General features: G+C 44.8%; 47 non-coding genes across 47 annotated transcripts; all 47 read left to right on the plus strand.

Annotated features, from left to right (window-relative positions):
- The first annotated feature begins 272 nt into the window (after positions 1–272).
- Positions 273–391, plus strand: LOC148557653 (5S ribosomal RNA). The gene has a single exon (XR_015891469.1). It is a non-coding gene; the product is annotated as a 5S ribosomal RNA (ribosomal RNA).
- Positions 392–632: 241 nt separating this feature from the next.
- Positions 633–751, plus strand: LOC148557654 (5S ribosomal RNA). The gene has a single exon (XR_015890574.1). It is a non-coding gene; the product is annotated as a 5S ribosomal RNA (ribosomal RNA).
- Positions 752–937: 186 nt separating this feature from the next.
- LOC148557655 (5S ribosomal RNA) lies at positions 938–1,056 on the plus strand. The gene has a single exon (XR_015889165.1). It is a non-coding gene; the product is annotated as a 5S ribosomal RNA (ribosomal RNA).
- Positions 1,057–1,266: 210 nt separating this feature from the next.
- On the plus strand, positions 1,267–1,385 carry LOC148557656 (5S ribosomal RNA). The gene has a single exon (XR_015890585.1). It is a non-coding gene; the product is annotated as a 5S ribosomal RNA (ribosomal RNA).
- A 228-nt stretch (positions 1,386–1,613) lies between these two features.
- Positions 1,614–1,732, plus strand: LOC148557657 (5S ribosomal RNA). The gene has a single exon (XR_015888989.1). It is a non-coding gene; the product is annotated as a 5S ribosomal RNA (ribosomal RNA).
- Positions 1,733–1,963: 231 nt separating this feature from the next.
- On the plus strand, positions 1,964–2,082 carry LOC148557658 (5S ribosomal RNA). The gene has a single exon (XR_015890659.1). It is a non-coding gene; the product is annotated as a 5S ribosomal RNA (ribosomal RNA).
- Positions 2,083–2,310: 228 nt separating this feature from the next.
- Positions 2,311–2,429, plus strand: LOC148557659 (5S ribosomal RNA). The gene has a single exon (XR_015888990.1). It is a non-coding gene; the product is annotated as a 5S ribosomal RNA (ribosomal RNA).
- A 194-nt stretch (positions 2,430–2,623) lies between these two features.
- On the plus strand, positions 2,624–2,742 carry LOC148557660 (5S ribosomal RNA). The gene has a single exon (XR_015888600.1). It is a non-coding gene; the product is annotated as a 5S ribosomal RNA (ribosomal RNA).
- Positions 2,743–2,935: 193 nt separating this feature from the next.
- Positions 2,936–3,054, plus strand: LOC148557661 (5S ribosomal RNA). The gene has a single exon (XR_015890596.1). It is a non-coding gene; the product is annotated as a 5S ribosomal RNA (ribosomal RNA).
- A 191-nt stretch (positions 3,055–3,245) lies between these two features.
- LOC148557662 (5S ribosomal RNA) lies at positions 3,246–3,364 on the plus strand. Its single transcript, XR_015889786.1, has one exon. It is a non-coding gene; the product is annotated as a 5S ribosomal RNA (ribosomal RNA).
- Positions 3,365–3,552: 188 nt separating this feature from the next.
- Positions 3,553–3,671, plus strand: LOC148557663 (5S ribosomal RNA). The gene has a single exon (XR_015890607.1). It is a non-coding gene; the product is annotated as a 5S ribosomal RNA (ribosomal RNA).
- Positions 3,672–3,867: 196 nt separating this feature from the next.
- On the plus strand, positions 3,868–3,986 carry LOC148557664 (5S ribosomal RNA). The gene has a single exon (XR_015888601.1). It is a non-coding gene; the product is annotated as a 5S ribosomal RNA (ribosomal RNA).
- A 216-nt stretch (positions 3,987–4,202) lies between these two features.
- LOC148557665 (5S ribosomal RNA) lies at positions 4,203–4,321 on the plus strand. The gene has a single exon (XR_015890618.1). It is a non-coding gene; the product is annotated as a 5S ribosomal RNA (ribosomal RNA).
- A 193-nt stretch (positions 4,322–4,514) lies between these two features.
- Positions 4,515–4,633, plus strand: LOC148557666 (5S ribosomal RNA). Its single transcript, XR_015889787.1, has one exon. It is a non-coding gene; the product is annotated as a 5S ribosomal RNA (ribosomal RNA).
- A 186-nt stretch (positions 4,634–4,819) lies between these two features.
- Positions 4,820–4,938, plus strand: LOC148557667 (5S ribosomal RNA). The gene has a single exon (XR_015891104.1). It is a non-coding gene; the product is annotated as a 5S ribosomal RNA (ribosomal RNA).
- A 210-nt stretch (positions 4,939–5,148) lies between these two features.
- Positions 5,149–5,267, plus strand: LOC148557668 (5S ribosomal RNA). Its single transcript, XR_015890629.1, has one exon. It is a non-coding gene; the product is annotated as a 5S ribosomal RNA (ribosomal RNA).
- Positions 5,268–5,507: 240 nt separating this feature from the next.
- On the plus strand, positions 5,508–5,626 carry LOC148557669 (5S ribosomal RNA). The gene has a single exon (XR_015888991.1). It is a non-coding gene; the product is annotated as a 5S ribosomal RNA (ribosomal RNA).
- A 212-nt stretch (positions 5,627–5,838) lies between these two features.
- On the plus strand, positions 5,839–5,957 carry LOC148557670 (5S ribosomal RNA). Its single transcript, XR_015890660.1, has one exon. It is a non-coding gene; the product is annotated as a 5S ribosomal RNA (ribosomal RNA).
- Positions 5,958–6,160: 203 nt separating this feature from the next.
- Positions 6,161–6,279, plus strand: LOC148557671 (5S ribosomal RNA). Its single transcript, XR_015888992.1, has one exon. It is a non-coding gene; the product is annotated as a 5S ribosomal RNA (ribosomal RNA).
- Positions 6,280–6,473: 194 nt separating this feature from the next.
- Positions 6,474–6,592, plus strand: LOC148557672 (5S ribosomal RNA). Its single transcript, XR_015889163.1, has one exon. It is a non-coding gene; the product is annotated as a 5S ribosomal RNA (ribosomal RNA).
- Positions 6,593–6,784: 192 nt separating this feature from the next.
- Positions 6,785–6,903, plus strand: LOC148557673 (5S ribosomal RNA). The gene has a single exon (XR_015888993.1). It is a non-coding gene; the product is annotated as a 5S ribosomal RNA (ribosomal RNA).
- A 191-nt stretch (positions 6,904–7,094) lies between these two features.
- On the plus strand, positions 7,095–7,213 carry LOC148557674 (5S ribosomal RNA). Its single transcript, XR_015889788.1, has one exon. It is a non-coding gene; the product is annotated as a 5S ribosomal RNA (ribosomal RNA).
- Positions 7,214–7,400: 187 nt separating this feature from the next.
- Positions 7,401–7,519, plus strand: LOC148557675 (5S ribosomal RNA). The gene has a single exon (XR_015889166.1). It is a non-coding gene; the product is annotated as a 5S ribosomal RNA (ribosomal RNA).
- Positions 7,520–7,712: 193 nt separating this feature from the next.
- On the plus strand, positions 7,713–7,831 carry LOC148557676 (5S ribosomal RNA). The gene has a single exon (XR_015890661.1). It is a non-coding gene; the product is annotated as a 5S ribosomal RNA (ribosomal RNA).
- Positions 7,832–8,039: 208 nt separating this feature from the next.
- LOC148557677 (5S ribosomal RNA) lies at positions 8,040–8,158 on the plus strand. The gene has a single exon (XR_015888994.1). It is a non-coding gene; the product is annotated as a 5S ribosomal RNA (ribosomal RNA).
- A 195-nt stretch (positions 8,159–8,353) lies between these two features.
- LOC148557678 (5S ribosomal RNA) lies at positions 8,354–8,472 on the plus strand. The gene has a single exon (XR_015889164.1). It is a non-coding gene; the product is annotated as a 5S ribosomal RNA (ribosomal RNA).
- A 193-nt stretch (positions 8,473–8,665) lies between these two features.
- LOC148557679 (5S ribosomal RNA) lies at positions 8,666–8,784 on the plus strand. The gene has a single exon (XR_015888996.1). It is a non-coding gene; the product is annotated as a 5S ribosomal RNA (ribosomal RNA).
- Positions 8,785–8,974: 190 nt separating this feature from the next.
- LOC148557680 (5S ribosomal RNA) lies at positions 8,975–9,093 on the plus strand. The gene has a single exon (XR_015889789.1). It is a non-coding gene; the product is annotated as a 5S ribosomal RNA (ribosomal RNA).
- A 187-nt stretch (positions 9,094–9,280) lies between these two features.
- LOC148557681 (5S ribosomal RNA) lies at positions 9,281–9,399 on the plus strand. The gene has a single exon (XR_015889167.1). It is a non-coding gene; the product is annotated as a 5S ribosomal RNA (ribosomal RNA).
- A 193-nt stretch (positions 9,400–9,592) lies between these two features.
- On the plus strand, positions 9,593–9,711 carry LOC148557682 (5S ribosomal RNA). The gene has a single exon (XR_015890640.1). It is a non-coding gene; the product is annotated as a 5S ribosomal RNA (ribosomal RNA).
- Positions 9,712–9,917: 206 nt separating this feature from the next.
- LOC148557683 (5S ribosomal RNA) lies at positions 9,918–10,036 on the plus strand. The gene has a single exon (XR_015888997.1). It is a non-coding gene; the product is annotated as a 5S ribosomal RNA (ribosomal RNA).
- A 211-nt stretch (positions 10,037–10,247) lies between these two features.
- Positions 10,248–10,366, plus strand: LOC148557684 (5S ribosomal RNA). The gene has a single exon (XR_015890663.1). It is a non-coding gene; the product is annotated as a 5S ribosomal RNA (ribosomal RNA).
- Positions 10,367–10,589: 223 nt separating this feature from the next.
- On the plus strand, positions 10,590–10,708 carry LOC148557685 (5S ribosomal RNA). Its single transcript, XR_015888998.1, has one exon. It is a non-coding gene; the product is annotated as a 5S ribosomal RNA (ribosomal RNA).
- A 193-nt stretch (positions 10,709–10,901) lies between these two features.
- Positions 10,902–11,020, plus strand: LOC148557686 (5S ribosomal RNA). Its single transcript, XR_015889234.1, has one exon. It is a non-coding gene; the product is annotated as a 5S ribosomal RNA (ribosomal RNA).
- Positions 11,021–11,254: 234 nt separating this feature from the next.
- Positions 11,255–11,373, plus strand: LOC148557687 (5S ribosomal RNA). The gene has a single exon (XR_015890651.1). It is a non-coding gene; the product is annotated as a 5S ribosomal RNA (ribosomal RNA).
- A 189-nt stretch (positions 11,374–11,562) lies between these two features.
- Positions 11,563–11,681, plus strand: LOC148557688 (5S ribosomal RNA). Its single transcript, XR_015889790.1, has one exon. It is a non-coding gene; the product is annotated as a 5S ribosomal RNA (ribosomal RNA).
- A 194-nt stretch (positions 11,682–11,875) lies between these two features.
- LOC148557689 (5S ribosomal RNA) lies at positions 11,876–11,994 on the plus strand. Its single transcript, XR_015888999.1, has one exon. It is a non-coding gene; the product is annotated as a 5S ribosomal RNA (ribosomal RNA).
- A 190-nt stretch (positions 11,995–12,184) lies between these two features.
- Positions 12,185–12,303, plus strand: LOC148557690 (5S ribosomal RNA). Its single transcript, XR_015889791.1, has one exon. It is a non-coding gene; the product is annotated as a 5S ribosomal RNA (ribosomal RNA).
- Positions 12,304–12,497: 194 nt separating this feature from the next.
- Positions 12,498–12,616, plus strand: LOC148557691 (5S ribosomal RNA). Its single transcript, XR_015889000.1, has one exon. It is a non-coding gene; the product is annotated as a 5S ribosomal RNA (ribosomal RNA).
- A 193-nt stretch (positions 12,617–12,809) lies between these two features.
- LOC148557692 (5S ribosomal RNA) lies at positions 12,810–12,928 on the plus strand. The gene has a single exon (XR_015889002.1). It is a non-coding gene; the product is annotated as a 5S ribosomal RNA (ribosomal RNA).
- Positions 12,929–13,119: 191 nt separating this feature from the next.
- LOC148557693 (5S ribosomal RNA) lies at positions 13,120–13,238 on the plus strand. The gene has a single exon (XR_015889792.1). It is a non-coding gene; the product is annotated as a 5S ribosomal RNA (ribosomal RNA).
- Positions 13,239–13,423: 185 nt separating this feature from the next.
- On the plus strand, positions 13,424–13,542 carry LOC148557694 (5S ribosomal RNA). The gene has a single exon (XR_015889003.1). It is a non-coding gene; the product is annotated as a 5S ribosomal RNA (ribosomal RNA).
- A 208-nt stretch (positions 13,543–13,750) lies between these two features.
- On the plus strand, positions 13,751–13,869 carry LOC148557695 (5S ribosomal RNA). Its single transcript, XR_015888602.1, has one exon. It is a non-coding gene; the product is annotated as a 5S ribosomal RNA (ribosomal RNA).
- A 207-nt stretch (positions 13,870–14,076) lies between these two features.
- On the plus strand, positions 14,077–14,195 carry LOC148557696 (5S ribosomal RNA). Its single transcript, XR_015889004.1, has one exon. It is a non-coding gene; the product is annotated as a 5S ribosomal RNA (ribosomal RNA).
- Positions 14,196–14,388: 193 nt separating this feature from the next.
- Positions 14,389–14,507, plus strand: LOC148557697 (5S ribosomal RNA). The gene has a single exon (XR_015890664.1). It is a non-coding gene; the product is annotated as a 5S ribosomal RNA (ribosomal RNA).
- Positions 14,508–14,715: 208 nt separating this feature from the next.
- On the plus strand, positions 14,716–14,834 carry LOC148557698 (5S ribosomal RNA). The gene has a single exon (XR_015889005.1). It is a non-coding gene; the product is annotated as a 5S ribosomal RNA (ribosomal RNA).
- Positions 14,835–15,029: 195 nt separating this feature from the next.
- Positions 15,030–15,148, plus strand: LOC148557699 (5S ribosomal RNA). Its single transcript, XR_015888778.1, has one exon. It is a non-coding gene; the product is annotated as a 5S ribosomal RNA (ribosomal RNA).
- Positions 15,149–15,235: the final 87 nt, after the last annotated feature.

A 15,235-nucleotide genomic window follows, 5' to 3' on the forward strand; every position in this document is an offset into this window, starting at 1 on the left:
TATTATAATAGGTGCGATCATACCAGCACTAATGCACCGGATCCCATCACCTCCTGGGAAGTCCTCGTGTTGCACCTCTTTTTTTTTTTTTTTTTTTTTTTACGTCGTGCTTACCCTCGTTCTTTAAACGGCGCTATCTTGCACAGTTTAGTTAAAGCGAGTCTCAATGACTTGATTTTAGGCAAGCTCCCACGGGCCCCGCAGGGATTTGCAACTCGACTTACCCTACGTCGCGAGACATGCATATGATAATTATGTGCGCATATTTTAATAGGTGCGATCAAACCAGCACTAATTCACCGAATCCCATCAGAACTCCGCAGTTAAGCGTGCTTGGGCGAGAGTAGTACTAGGATGGGTGACCTCCTGGGAAGTCCTCGTGTTGCACCTCTTTTTTTTTTTTTTTTTTTTTTTTTTTTTTTTTTTTTTTTTTTTTTTTTTTTTTTTTTTTTTTTTTTTTTACGTCGTGCTTACCCTCGTTCTTTAAACGGCGCTATCTTGAATAGTTTAGCTAAAGCGAGTCTCAATGACCTCATTTTAGGCAAGTTCGCACGGGCCCCGCAGGGTTTCGCAACTCGACTTACCCTACGTCGCGAGACATGCATATGATAATTATGTGCGCATATTTTAATAGGTGCGATCATACCAGCACTAATGCACCGGATCCCATCAGAACTCCGCAGTTAAGCGTGCTTGGGCGAGAGTAGTACTAGGATGGGTGACCTCCTGGGAAGTCCTCGTGTTGCACCTCTTTTTTTTTTTTTTTATGTCGTGCCTACCCTCGTTCTTTAAACGGCACTATCTTGAATAGTTTAGCTAAAGTGAGTCTCAATGACCTCATTTTAGGCAAGCTCGCACGGGCCCCGCAGGGATTCGCAGCTCGACTTACCCTACGTCGCAAGACATGCATATGATAATTATGTGCGCATATTATAATAGGTGCGATCATACCAGCACTAATGCACCGGATCCCATCAGAACTCCGCAGTTAAGCGTGCTTGGGCGAGAGTAGTACTAGGATGGGTGACCTCTTGGGAAGTCCTCGTGTTGCATCTCTTTTTTTTTTTTTTTTTTTTTTTTTTTTTTTTTTTTTTTACGTCGTGCCTACCCTCGTTCTTTAAACGGCACTATCTTGAATAGTTTAGCTAAAGCGAGACTCAATGACCTCATTTTAGGCAAGCTCGCACGGGCCCCGCAGGGATTCGCAGCTCGACTTACCCTACGTCGCAAGACATGCATATGATAATTATGTGCGCATATTATAATAGGTGCGATCATACCAGCACTAATGCACCGGATCCCATCAGAACTCCGCAGTTAAGCGTGCTTGGGCGAGAGTAGTACTAGGATGGGTGACCTCCTGGGAAGTCCTCGTGTTGCACCTCTTTTTTTTTTTTTTTTTTTTTTTTTTTTTTTTTTTTTTTTTTTTTTTTTTTTTTTTTACGTCGTGCTTACCCTCGTTCTTTAAACGGCGCTATCTTGCACAGTTTTGTTAAAGCGAGTCTCAATGACCTGATTTTAGGCAAGCTCCCACGGGCCCCGCGGGGATTTGCAACTCGACTTACCCTACGTCGCGAGACATGCATATGATAATTATGTGCTCATATTTTAATAGGTGCGATCATACCAGCACTAATTCACCGGATCCCATCAGAACTCCGCAGTTAAGCGTGCTTGGGCGAGAGTAGTACTAGGATGGGTGACCTCCTGGGAAGTCCTCGTGTTGCACCTCTTTTTTTTTTTTTTTTTTTTTTTTTTTTTTTTTTTTTTTTTTTTTTTTTTTTTTTTTTTTACGTCGTGCTTGCCCTCGTTCTTTAAACGGCGCTATCTTGAATAGTTTAGCTAAAGCGAGTCTCAATGACCTTATTTTAGGCAAGCTCCCACGGGCCCCGCAGGGATTTGCAACTCGACTTACCCTACGTCGCGAGACATGCATATGATAATTATGTGCGCATATTTTAATAGGTGCGATCATACCAGCACTAATGCACCGGATCCCATCAGAACTCCGTAGTTAAGCGTGCTTGGGCGAGAGTAATACTAGGATGGGTGACCTCCAGGGAAGTCCTCGTGTTGCACCTCTTCTTTTTTTTTTTTTTTTTTTTTTTTTTTTTTTTTTTTTTTTTTTTTTTTTTTTTTACGTCGTGCTTACCCTCGTTCTTTAAACGGCGTTATCTTGCACAGTTTTGTTAAAGCGAGTCTCAATGACCTGATTTTAGGCAAGCTCCCACGGGCCCCGCGGGGATTTGCAACTCGACTTACCCTACGTCGCGAGACATGCATATGATAATTATGTGCTCATATTTTAATAGGTGCGATCATACCAGCACTAATTCACCGGATCCCATCAGAACTCCGCAGTTAAGCGTGCTTGGGCGAGAGTAGTACTAGGATGGGTGACCTCCTGGGAAGTCCTCGTGTTGCACCTCTTTTTTTTTTTTTTTTTTTTTTTTACGTCGTGCTTGCCCTCGTTCTTTAAACGGCGCTATCTTGAATAGTTTAGCTAAAGCGAGTCTCAATGACCTTATTTTAGGCAAGCTCGCACGGGCCCGCAGGGATTCGCAGCTCGACTTACCCTACGTCGCAAGACATGCATATGATAATTATGTGCGCATATTTTAATAGGTGCGATCATACCAGCACTAATGCACCGGATCCCATCAGAACTCCGTAGTTAAGCGTGCTTGGGCGAGAGTAGTACTAGGATGGGTGACCTCCTGGGAAGTCCTCGTGTTGCACCTCTTTTTTTTTTTTTTTTTTTTTTACGTCGTGCTTACCCTCGTTCTTTAAACGGCGCTATCTTGAATAGTTTAGCTAAAGCGAGTCTCAATGACCTCATTTTAGGCAAGTTCGCACGGGCCCCGCAGGGTTTCGCAACTCGAATTACCCTACGTCGCGAGACATGCATATGATAATTATGTGCGCATATTTTAATAGGTGCGATCATACCAGCACTAATGCACCGGATCCCATCAGAACTCCGCAGTTAAGCGTGCTTGGGCGAGAGTAGTACTAGGATGGGTGACCTCCTGGGAAGTCCTCGTGTTGCACCTCTTTTTTTTTTTTTTTTTTTTATGTCGTGCCTACCCTCGTTCTTTAAACGGCACTATCTTGAATAGTTTAGCTAAAGCGAGTCTCAATGACCTCATTTTAGGCAAGCTCGCACGGGCCCCGCAGGGATTCGCAGCTCGACTTACCCTACGTCGCAAGTCATGCATATGATAATTATGTGCGCATATTATAATAGGTGCGTTCATACCAGCACTAATGCACCGGATCCCATCAGAACTCCGCAGTTAAGCGTGCTTGGGCGAGAGTAGTACTAGGATGGGTGACCTCCTGGGAAGTCCTCGTGTTGCACCTCTTTTTTTTTTTTTTTTTATGTCGTGCCTACCCTCGTTCTTTAAACGGCACTATCTTGAATAGTTTAGCTAAAGTGAGTCTCAATGACCTCATTTTAGGCAAGCTCGCACGGGCCCCGCAGGGATTCGCAGCTCGACTTACCCTACGTCGCAAGACATGCATATGATAATTATGTGCGCATATTATAATAGGTGCGATCATACCAGCACTAATGCACCGGATCCCATCAGAACTCCGCAGTTAAGCGTGCTTGGGCGAGAGTAGTACTAGGATGGGTGACCTCCTGGGAAGTCCTCGTGTTGCACCTCTTTTTTTTTTTTTTTTTTTTTTTTTTACGTCGTGCTTGCCCTCGTTCTTTAAACGGCGCTATCTTGAATAGTTTAGCTAAAGCGAGTCTCAATGACCTTATTTTAGGCAAGCTCGCACGGGCCCGCAGGGATTCGCAGCTCGACTTACCCTACGTCGCAAGACATGCATATGATAATTATGTGCGCATATTTTAATAGGTGCGATCATACCAGCACTAATGCACCGGATCCCATCAGAACTCCGTAGTTAAGCGTGCTTGGGCGAGAGTAGTACTAGGATGGGTGACCTCCTGGGAAGTCCTCGTGTTGCACCTCTTTTTTTTTTTTTTTTTTTTTTTTTTTTTTTTTTTTTTTTTTTTTACGTCGTGCTTACCCTCGTTCTTTAAACGGCGCTATCTTGAATAGTTTAGCTAAAGCGAGTCTCAATGACCTCATTTTAGGCAAGTTCGCACGGGCCCCGCAGGGTTTCGCAACTCGAATTACCCTACGTCGCGAGACATGCATATGATAATTATGTGCGCATATTTTAATAGGTGCGATCATACCAGCACTAATGCACCGGATCCCATCAGAACTCCGCAGTTAAGCGTGCTTGGGCGAGAGTAGTACTAGGATGGGTGACCTCCTGGGAAGTCCTCGTGTTGCACCTCTTTTTTTTTTTTTTTTTTTTTTATGTCGTGCCTACCCTCGTTCTTTAAACGGCACTATCTTGAATAGTTTAGCTAAAGCGAGTCTCAATGACCTCATTTTAGGCAAGCTCGCACGGGCCCCGCAGGGATTCGCAGCTCGACTTACCCTACGTCGCAAGTCATGCATATGATAATTATGTGCGCATATTATAATAGGTGCGTTCATACCAGCACTAATGCACCGGATCCCATCAGAACTCCGCAGTTAAGCGTGCTTGGGCGAGAGTAGTACTAGGATGGGTGACCTCCTGGGAAGTCCTCGTGTTGCACCTCTTTTTTTTTTTTTTTATGTCGTGCCTACCCTCGTTCTTTAAACGGCACTATCTTGAATAGTTTAGCTAAAGTGAGTCTCAATGACCTCATTTTAGGCAAGCTCGCACGGGCCCCGCAGGGATTCGCAGCTCGACTTACCCTACGTCGCAAGACATGCATATGATAATTATGTGCGCATATTATAATAGGTGCGATCATACCAGCACTAATGCACCGGATCCCATCAGAACTCCGCAGTTAAGCGTGCTTGGGCGAGAGTAGTACTAGAATGGGTTACCTCTTGGGAAGTCCTCGTGTTGCATTCCTTTTTTTTTTTTTTTTTTTTTTTTTTTTTTTTTTTTTTTACGTCGTGCCTACCCTCGTTCTTTAAACGGCACTATCTTGAATAGTTTAGCTAAAGCGAGACTCAATGACCTCATTTTAGGCAAGCTCGCACGGGCCCCGCAGGGATTCGCAGCTCGACTTACCCTACGTCGCAAGACATGCATATGATAATTATGTGCGCATATTATAATAGGTGCGATCATACCAGCACTAATGCACCGGATCCCATCAGAACTCCGCAGTTAAGCGTGCTTGGGCGAGAGTAGTACTAGGATGGGTGACCTCCTGGGAAGTCCTCGTGTTGCACCTCTTTTTTTTTTTTTTTTTTTTTTTTTTTTTTTTTTTTTTTTTTTTTTTTTTTTTTTTTTTTTTTTTTTTTACGTCGTGCTTACCCTCGTTCTTTAAACGGCGCTATCTTGCACAGTTTTGTTAAAGCGAGTCTCAATGACCTGATTTTAGGCAAGCTCCCACGGGCCCCGCGGGGATTTGCAACTCGACTTACCCTACGTCGCGAGACATGCATATGATAATTATGTGCTCATATTTTAATAGGTGCGATCATACCAGCACTAATTCACCGGATCCCATCAGAACTCCGCAGTTAAGCGTGCTTGGGCGAGAGTAGTACTAGGATGGGTGACCTCCTGGGAAGTCCTCGTGTTGCACCTCTTTTTTTTTTTTTTTTTTTTTTTTTTTTTTTTTTTTTTTTTACGTCGTGCTTGCCCTCGTTCTTTAAACGGCGCTATCTTGAATAGTTTAGCTAAAGCGAGTCTCAATGACCTTATTTTAGGCAAGCTCCCACGGGCCCCGCAGGGATTTGCAACTCGACTTACCCTACGTCGCGAGACATGCATATGATAATTATGTGCGCATATTTTAATAGGTGCGATCATACCAGCACTAATGCACCGGATCCCATCAGAACTCCGTAGTTAAGCGTGCTTGGGCGAGAGTAATACTAGGATGGGTGACCTCCAGGGAAGTCCTCGTGTTGCACCTCTTCTTTTTTTTTTTTTTTTTTTTTTTTTTTTTACGTCGTGCTTACCCTCGTTCTTTAAACGGCGTTATCTTGCACAGTTTTGTTAAAGCGAGTCTCAATGACCTGATTTTAGGCAAGCTCCCACGGGCCCCGCGGGGATTTGCAACTCGACTTACCCTACGTCGCGAGACATGCATATGATAATTATGTGCTCATATTTTAATAGGTGCGATCATACCAGCACTAATTCACCGGATCCCATCAGAACTCCGCAGTTAAGCGTGCTTGGGCGAGAGTAGTACTAGGATGGGTGACCTCCTGGGAAGTCCTCGTGTTGCACCTCTTTTTTTTTTTTTTTTTTTTTTTACGTCGTGCTTGCCCTCGTTCTTTAAACGGCGCTATCTTGAATAGTTTAGCTAAAGCGAGTCTCAATTACATGATTTTAGGCAAGCTCGCACGGTCCCCGCAGGGACTCGCAGCTCGACTTACCCTACGTCGCAAGACATGCATATGATAATTATGTGCGCATATTATAAAAGGTGCGATCATACCAGCACTAATGCGCCGGATCCCATCAGAACTCCGCAGTTAAGCGTGCTTGGGCGAGAGTAGTACTAGGATGGGTGACCTCCTGGGAAGTCCTCGTGTTGCACCTCTTTTTTTTTTTTTTTTTTTTTTACGTCGTGCTTGCCCTCGTTCTTTAAACGGCGCTATCTTGAATAGTTTAGCTAAAGCGAGTCTCAATGACCTTATTTTAGGCAAGCTCGCACGGGCCCGTAGGGATTCGCAGCTCGACTTACCCTACGTCGCAAGACATGCATATGATAATTATGTGCTCATATTTTAATAGGTGCGATCATACCAGCACTAATTCACCGGATCCCATCAGAACTCCGCAGTTAAGCGTGCTTGGGCGAGAGTAGTACTAGGATGGGTGACCTCCTGGGAAGTCCTCGTGTTGCACCTCTTTTTTTTTTTTTTTTTTTTATGTCGTGCCTACCCTCGTTCTTTAAACGGCACTATCTTGAATAGTTTAGCTAAAGCGAGTCTCAATGACCTCATTTTAGGCAAGCTCGCACGGGCCCCGCAGGTATTCGCAGCTCGACTTACCCTACGTCGCAAGTCATGCATATGATAATTATGTGCGCATATTATAATAGGTGCGTTCATACCAGCACTAATGCACCGGATCCCATCAGAACTCCGCAGTTAAGCGTGCTTGGGCGAGAGTAGTACTAGGATGGGTGACCTCCTGGGAAGTCCTCGTGTTGCACCTCTTTTTTTTTTTTTTTTATGTCGTGCCTACCCTCGTTCTTTAAACGGCACTATCTTGAATAGTTTAGCTAAAGTGAGTCTCAATGACCTCATTTTAGGCAAGCTCGCACGGGCCCCGCAGGGATTCGCAGCTCGACTTACCCTACGTCGCAAGACATGCATATGATAATTATGTGCGCATATTATAATAGGTGCGATCATACCAGCACTAATGCACCGGATCCCATCAGAACTCCGCAGTTAAGCGTGCTTGGGCGAGAGTAGTACTAGGATGGGTGACCTCTTGGGAAGTCCTCGTGTTGCATCTCTTTTTTTTTTTTTTTTTTTTTTACGTCGTGCCTACCCTCGTTCTTTAAACGGCACTATCTTGAATAGTTTAGCTAAAGCGAGACTCAATGACCTCATTTTAGGCAAGCTCGCACGGGCCCCGCAGGGATTCGCAGCTCGACTTACCCTACGTCGCAAGACATGCATATGATAATTATGTGCGCATATTATAATAGGTGCGATCATACCAGCACTAATGCACCGGATCCCATCAGAACTCCGTAGTTAAGCGTGCTTGGGCGAGAGTAATACTAGGATGGGTGACCTCCAGGGAAGTCCTCGTGTTGCACCTCTTCTTTTTTTTTTTTTTTTTTTTTTATTTTTTTTTTTACGTCGTGCTTACCCTCGTTCTTTAAACGGCGTTATCTTGCACAGTTTTGTTAAAGCGAGTCTCAATGACCTGATTTTAGGCAAGCTCCCACGGGCCCCGCGGGGATTTGCAACTCGACTTACCCTACGTCGCGAGACATGCATATGATAATTATGTGCTCATATTTTAATAGGTGCGATCATACCAGCACTAATTCACCGGATCCCATCAGAACTCCGCAGTTAAGCGTGCTTGGGCGAGAGTAGTACTAGGATGGGTGACCTCCTGGGAAGTCCTCGTGTTGCACCTCTTTTTTTTTTTTTTTTTTTTTTTTACGTCGTGCTTGCCCTCGTTCTTTAAACGGCGCTATCTTGAATAGTTTAGCTAAAGCGAGTCTCAATTACATGATTTTAGGCAAGCTCGCACGGTCCCCGCAGGGACTCGCAGCTCGACTTACCCTACGTCGCAAGACATGCATATGATAATTATGTGCGCATATTATAAAAGGTGCGATCATACCAGCACTAATGCGCCGGATCCCATCAGAACTCCGCAGTTAAGCGTGCTTGGGCGAGAGTAGTACTAGGATGGGTGACCTCCTGGGAAGTCCTCGTGTTGCACCTCTTTTTTTTTTTTTTTTTTTTTTTACGTCGTGCTTGCCCTCGTTCTTTAAACGGCGCTATCTTGAATAGTTTAGCTAAAGCGAGTCTCAATGACCTTATTTTAGGCAAGCTCGCACGGGCCCGTAGGGATTCGCAGCTCGACTTACCCTACGTCGCAAGACATGCATATGATAATTATGTGCTCATATTTTAATAGGTGCGATCATACCAGCACTAATTCACCGGATCCCATCAGAACTCCGCAGTTAAGCGTGCTTGGGCGAGAGTAGTACTAGGATGGGTGACCTCCTGGGAAGTCCTCGTGTTGCACCTCTTTTTTTTTTTTTTTTTTTATGTCGTGCCTACCCTCGTTCTTTAAACGGCACTATCTTGAATAGTTTAGCTAAAGCGAGTCTCAATGACCTCATTTTAGGCAAGCTCGCACGGGCCCCGCAGGTATTCGCAGCTCGACTTACCCTACGTCGCAAGTCATGCATATGATAATTATGTGCGCATATTATAATAGGTGCGTTCATACCAGCACTAATGCACCGGATCCCATCAGAACTCCGCAGTTAAGCGTGCTTGGGCGAGAGTAGTACTAGGATGGGTGACCTCCTGGGAAGTCCTCGTGTTGCACCTCTTTTTTTTTTTTTTTTATGTCGTGCCTACCCTCGTTCTTTAAACGGCACTATCTTGAATAGTTTAGCTAAAGTGAGTCTCAATGACCTCATTTTAGGCAAGCTCGCACGGGCCCCGCAGGGATTCGCAGCTCGACTTACCCTACGTCGCAAGACATGCATATGATAATTATGTGCGCATATTATAATAGGTGCGATCATACCAGCACTAATGCACCGGATCCCATCAGAACTCCGCAGTTAAGCGTGCTTGGGCGAGAGTAGTACTAGGATGGGTGACCTCTTGGGAAGTCCTCGTGTTGCATCTCTTTTTTTTTTTTTTTTTTTTTTACGTCGTGCCTACCCTCGTTCTTTAAACGGCACTATCTTGAATAGTTTAGCTAAAGCGAGACTCAATGACCTCATTTTAGGCAAGCTCGCACGGGCCCCGCAGGGATTCGCAGCTCGACTTACCCTACGTCGCAAGACATGCATATGATAATTATGTGCGCATATTATAATAGGTGCGATCATACCAGCACTAATGCACCGGATCCCATCAGAACTCCGCAGTTAAGCGTGCTTGGGCGAGAGTAGTACTAGGATGGGTGACCTCCTGGGAAGTCCTCGTGTTGCACCTCTTTTTTTTTTTTTTTTTTTTTTTTTTTTTTTTTTTACGTCGTGCTTACCTTCGTTCTTTAAACGGCGCTATCTTGCACAGTTTTGTTAAAGCGAGTCTCAATGACCTGATTTTAGGCAAGCTCCCACGGGCCCCGCGGGGATTTGCAACTCGACTTACCCTACGTCGCGAGACATGCATATGATAATTATGTGCTCATATTTTAATAGGTGCGATCATACCAGCACTAATTCACCGGATCCCATCAGAACTCCGCAGTTAAGCGTGCTTGGGCGAGAGTAGTACTAGGATGGGTGACCTCCTGGGAAGTCCTCGTGTTGCACCTCTTTTTTTTTTTTTTTTTTTTTTTTTTTTTTTTTTTTTTTTACGTCGTGCTTGCCCTCGTTCTTTAAACGGCGCTATCTTGAATAGTTTAGCTAAAGCGAGTCTCAATGACCTTATTTTAGGCAAGCTCCCACGGGCCCCGCAGGGATTTGCAACTCGACTTACCCTACGTCGCGAGACATGCATATGATAATTATGTGCGCATATTTTAATAGGTGCGATCATACCAGCACTAATGCACCGGATCCCATCAGAACTCCGTAGTTAAGCGTGCTTGGGCGAGAGTAATACTAGGATGGGTGACCTCCAGGGAAGTCCTCGTGTTGCACCTCTTCTTTTTTTTTTTTTTTTTTTTTTTTTTTTTTTTTTTTTTTTTTTTTTTTTACGTCGTGCTTACCCTCGTTCTTTAAACGGCGTTATCTTGCACAGTTTTGTTAAAGCGAGTCTCAATGACCTGATTTTAGGCAAGCTCCCACGGGCCCCGCGGGGATTTGCAACTCGACTTACCCTACGTCGCGAGACATGCATATGATAATTATGTGCTCATATTTTAATAGGTGCGATCATACCAGCACTAATTCACCGGATCCCATCAGAACTCCGCAGTTAAGCGTGCTTGGGCGAGAGTAGTACTAGGATGGGTGACCTCCTGGGAAGTCCTCGTGTTGCACCTCTTTTTTTTTTTTTTTTTTTTTTTACGTCGTGCTTGCCCTCGTTCTTTAAACGGCGCTATCTTGAATAGTTTAGCTAAAGCGAGTCTCAATGACCTTATTTTAGGCAAGCTCGCACGGGCCCGCAGGGATTCGCAGCTCGACTTACCCTACGTCGCAAGACATGCATATGATAATTATGTGCGCATATTTTAATAGGTGCGATCATACCAGCACTAATGCACCGGATCCCATCAGAACTCCGTAGTTAAGCGTGCTTGGGCGAGAGTAGTACTAGGATGGGTGACCTCCTGTGAAGTCCTCGTGTTGCACCTCTTTTTTTTTTTTTTTTTTTTTTTTTTTTTTTTTTTTTTTTTTTTTTTTTTTTTTTTTTTTTTTACGTCGTGCTTACCCTCGTTCTTTAAACGGCGCTATCTTGAATAGTTTAGCTAAAGCGAGTCTCAATGACCTCATTTTAGGCAAGTTCGCACGGGCCCCGCAGGGTTTCGCAACTCGAATTACCCTACGTCGCGAGACATGCATATGATAATTATGTGCGCATATTTTAATAGGTGCGATCATACCAGCACTAATGCACCGGATCCCATCAGAACTCCGCAGTTAAGCGTGCTTGGGCGAGAGTAGTACTAGGATGGGTGACCTCCTGGGAAGTCCTCGTGTTGCACCTCTTTTTTTTTTTTTTTTTTATGTCGTGCCTACCCTCGTTCTTTAAACGGCACTATCTTGAATAGTTTAGCTAAAGCGAGTCTCAATGACCTCATTTTAGGCAAGCTCGCACGGGCCCCGCAGGGATTCGCAGCTCGACTTACCCTACGTCGCAAGTCATGCATATGATAATTATGTGCGCATATTATAATAGGTGCGTTCATACCAGCACTAATGCACCGGATCCCATCAGAACTCCGCAGTTAAGCGTGCTTGGGCGAGAGTAGTACTAGGATGGGTGACCTCCTGGGAAGTCCTCGTGTTGCACCTCTTTTTTTTTTTTTTTTTTTTTTTTACGTCGTGCTTGCCCTCGTTCTTTAAACGGCGCTATCTTGAATAGTTTAGCTAAAGCGAGTCTCAATGACCTTATTTTAGGCAAGCTCGCACGGGCCCGCAGGGATTCGCAGCTCGACTTACCCTACGTCGCAAGACATGCATATGATAATTATGTGCTCATATTTTAATAGGTGCGATCATACCAGCACTAATTCACCGGATCCCATCAGAACTCCGCAGTTAAGCGTGCTTGGGCGAGAGTAGTACTAGGATGGGTGACCTCCTGGGAAGTCCTCGTGTTGCACCTCTTTTTTTTTTTTTTTTTTTATGTCGTGCCTACCCTCGTTCTTTAAACGGCACTATCTTGAATAGTTTAGCTAAAGCGAGTCTCAATGACCTCATTTTAGGCAAGCTCGCACGGGCCCCGCAGGGATTCGCAGCTCGACTTACCCTACGTCGCAAGTCATGCATATGATAATTATGTGCGCATATTATAATAGGTGCGTTCATACCAGCACTAATGCACCGGATCCCATCAGAACTCCGCAGTTAAGCGTGCTTGGGCGAGAGTAGTACTAGGATGGGTGACCTCCTGGGAAGTCCTCGTGTTGCACCTCTTTTTTTTTTTTTTTTTTTTTTTTACGTCGTGCTTGCCCTCGTTCTTTAAACGGCGCTATCTTGAATAGTTTAGCTAAAGCGAGTCTCAATGACCTTATTTTAGGCAAGCTCGCACGGGCCCGCAGGGATTCGCAGCTCGACTTACCCAACGTCGCAAGACATGCATATGATAATTATGTGCTCATATTTTAATAGGTGCGATCATACCAGCACTAATTCACCGGATCCCATCAGAACTCCGCAGTTAAGCGTGCTTGGGCGAGAGTAGTACTAGGATGGGTGACCTCCTGGGAAGTCCTCGTGTTGCACCTCTTTTTTTTTTTTTTTTTTTTTTTACGTCGTGCTTGCCCTCGTTCTTTAAACGGCGCTATCTTGAATAGTTTAGCTAAAGCGAGTCTCAATGACCTTATTTTAGGCAAGCTCGCACGGGCCCGCAGGGATTCGCAGCTCGACTTACCCTACGTCGCAAGACATGCATATGATAATTATGTGCTCATATTTTAATAGGTGCGATCATACCAGCACTAATTCACCGGATCCCATCAGAACTCCGCAGTTAAGCGTGCTTGGGCGAGAGTAGTACTAGGATGGGTGACCTCCTGGGAAGTCCTCGTGTTGCACCTCTTTTTTTTTTTTTTTTTTTTATGTCGTGCCTACCCTCGTTCTTTAAACGGCACTATCTTGAATAGTTTAGCTAAAGCGAGTCTCAATGACCTCATTTTAGGCAAGCTCGCACGGGCCCCGCAGGGATTCGCAGCTCGACTTACCCTACGTCGCAAGTCATGCATATGATAATTATGTGCGCATATTATAATAGGTGCGTTCATACCAGCACTAATGCACCGGATCCCATCAGAACTCCGCAGTTAAGCGTGCTTGGGCGAGAGTAGTACTAGGATGGGTGACCTCCTGGGAAGTCCTCGTGTTGCACCTCTTTTTTTTTTTTTTTACGTCGTGCTTGCCCTCGTTCTTTAAACGGCGCTATCTTGAATAGTTTAGCTAAAGCGAGTCTCAATGACCTTATTTTAGGCAAGCTCGCACGGGCCCGCAGGGATTCGCAGCTCGACTTACCCTACGTCGCAAGACATGCATATGATAATTATGTGCTCATATTTTAATAGGTGCGATCATACCAGCACTAATTCACCGGATCCCATCAGAACTCCGCAGTTAAGCGTGCTTGGGCGAGAGTAGTACTAGGATGGGTGACCTCCTGGGAAGTCCTCGTGTTGCACCTCTTTTTTTTTTTTTTTTTTTTTTTTTTTTTTTTTTTTTTACGTCGTGCTTGCCCTCGTTCTTTAAACGGCGCTATCTTGAATAGTTTAGCTAAAGCGAGTCTCAATGACCTTATTTTAGGCAAGCTCGCACGGGCCCGCAGGGATTCGCAGCTCGACTTACCCTACGTCGCAAGACATGCATATGATAATTATGTGCGCATATTTTAATAGGTGCGATCATACCAGCACTAATGCACCGGATCCCATCAGAACTCCGTAGTTAAGCGTGCTTGGGCGAGAGTAGTACTAGGATGGGTGACCTCCTGGGAAGTCCTCGTGTTGCACCTCTTTTTTTTTTTTTTTTTTTTTTTTTTTTTTTTTTTTACGTCGTGCTTACCCTCGTTCTTTAAACGGCGCTATCTTGCAAAGTTTTGTTAAAGCGAGTCTCAATGACCTGATTTTAGGCAAGCTCCCACGGGCCCCGCGGGGATTTGCAACTCGACTTACCCTACGTCGCGAGACATGCATATGATAATTATGTGCTCATATTTTAATAGGTGCGATCATACCAGCACTAATTCACCGGATCCCATCAGAACTCCGCAGTTAAGCGTGCTTGGGCGAGAGTAGTACTAGGATGGGTGACCTCCTGGGAAGTCCTCGTGTTGCACCTCTTTTTTTTTTTTTTTTTTTTTTTACGTCGTGCTTGCCCTCGTTCTTTAAACGGCGCTATCTTGAATAGTTTAGCTAAAGCGAGTCTCAATGACCTTATTTTAGGCAAGCTCGCACGGGCCCGCAGGGATTCGCAGCTCGACTTACCCTACGTCGCAAGACATGCATATGATAATTATGTGCGCATATTTTAATAGGTGCGATCATACCAGCACTAATGCACCGGATCCCATCAGAACTCCGTAGTTAAGCGTGCTTGGGCGAGAGTAATACTAGGATGGGTGACCTCCAGGGAAGTCCTCGTGTTGCACCTCTTCTTTTTTTTTTTTTTTTTTTTTTTTTTTTTTTTTTACGTCGTGCTTACCCTCGTTCTTTAAACGGCGTTATCTTGCACAGTTTTGTTAAAGCGAGTCTCAATGACCTGATTTTAGGCAAGCTCCCACGGGCCCCGCGGGGATTTGCAACTCGACTTACCCTACGTCGCGAGACATGCATATGATAATTATGTGCTCATATTTTAATAGGTGCGATCATACCAGCACTAATTCACCGGATCCCATCAGAACTCCGCAGTTAAGCGTGCTTGGGCGAGAGTAGTACTAGGATGGGTGACCTCCTGGGAAGTCCTCGTGTTGCACCTCTTTTTTTTTTTTTTTTTTTTTTTTTACGTCGTGCTTGCCCTCGTTCTTTAAACGGCGCTATCTTGAATAGTTTAGCTAAAGCGAGTCTCAATGACCTTATTTTAGGCAAGCTCGCACGGGCCCGCAGGGATTCGCAGCTCGACTTACCCTACGTCGCAAGACATGCATATGATAATTATGTGCGCATATTTTAATAGGTGCGATCATACCAGCACTAATGCACCGGATCCCATCAGAACTCCGTAGTTAAGCGTGCTTGGGCGAGAGTAGTACTAGGATGGGTGACCTCCTGGGAAGTACTCGTGTTGCACCTCTTTTTTTTTTTTTTTTTTTTTTTTTTTTTTTTTTTTTTTTTTTTTTTTTTTTTTTTTTACGTCGTGCTTACCCTCGTTCTTTAAACG

This window comes from Arachis ipaensis, chromosome B6 (assembly GCF_059453495.1).
Source record: "Arachis ipaensis isolate K30076 ecotype BB chromosome B6, ASM5945349v1, whole genome shotgun sequence".
NCBI classification, from domain to species: Eukaryota; Viridiplantae; Streptophyta; class Magnoliopsida; order Fabales; family Fabaceae; genus Arachis; species Arachis ipaensis.